The sequence below is a fragment of the Bison bison genome, unplaced genomic scaffold (assembly GCF_000754665.1).
Source record: "Bison bison bison isolate TAMUID 2011002044 unplaced genomic scaffold, Bison_UMD1.0 scf7180017864529, whole genome shotgun sequence".
NCBI classification, from domain to species: domain Eukaryota; kingdom Metazoa; phylum Chordata; class Mammalia; order Artiodactyla; family Bovidae; genus Bison; species Bison bison.
Window position 1 is genome coordinate 220186 of NW_011495079.1, and position 1129 is coordinate 221314.

The window sequence follows — 1129 nt, forward strand, 5'->3', positions numbered from 1 at the left end:
CCTCAGCCCATCCAGCTGCAGCTCTGATGCCATGCCGCTCCTCCCCTGACTCTTGTCAGCTCAGAGCCATCTGACTCCTGTCCTGCTCCTTCCCAAGTATGCTCGCTGGCTAAAGGGCCAACTCCCTCCCGGCCATAAACCCAATGGAAGCTTCTCAGTCCTTCCAGAACAGCACTGCCTTGGCTCCTGGGAGTCCCCTGGGATGCTTCTTCCCCTCTGAGGTCCATTTTCTCCTGTTGCTTCCTCTCACCTTCGAGGCCTTCTCCCCTTGCTCTCTTTCCTCCAGTTTCTTCCCTGGGAGGCAAACAGGTTCCTGAGCCTGCATCTAACCTCCAAACATCTCAGAATATTGACAGCCCAGCCACAAAGAGTGTGGTGTGTCTGGGCAAGAAAGAATGAAAGCATTTGGATGCTGCTCGATGACCTCCACAAGGAGAGTTTGCCCTGAACCTGCTTCAGACAGCAGCTTTGGTTGGAGGCCCCTGGCCTGTGTAGGTCCTTCACTGGGAGGGCCAGGAGGACCTTGCAGGTGGGGCCTGAGGTCTCCTCACAGGGGTGCATGAAGACCTGCAGTCACCAGTGGGGAGGTACTCTCTACACACCCTGTCCCATCACCCTGCTCCCCAGCTCTGAGGCCGGTCCTGGGGGAAATGCTGGAGGTTGCTAGAGAAGTATGTGAGACTCCAAGGCCTCCAACCTCCCTTAAAGCAGGCTCCAGCCCCTTGAAAGTCCATTTCTCATTGGTCCCCCTTCAGTCTGGAAAGTCAGGGGATCTGGCAGTGGACATGGGCTTTGGGAGAAGCACAGGCCATTGGCCATTCCATGATTCAACAAGCATGCTTGTTCCAGGCACCAGCGGGTAAACAGACATGGTCCCCAGCCTAATGGAGTAAAGCAGGGAGTGCATCTGTCAAGATCATGCACAGGAATAGTACCAGGAGTAGATTACGAGTGTGTGTGTGTGTGTGTGTGTGTGTGTGTTCTCCAAAGAAACAAAACCAATAGGAGATTGATTTACCATAAAGAATCAGCCTACACAATTATGGAGGCTGAGAAGTCTTGTGATCTCTGGTCTGGGGCCCCAGGAAAGCCTGTGGTGTCATTCCTAAGACCGGAGAATCAAGGGAAC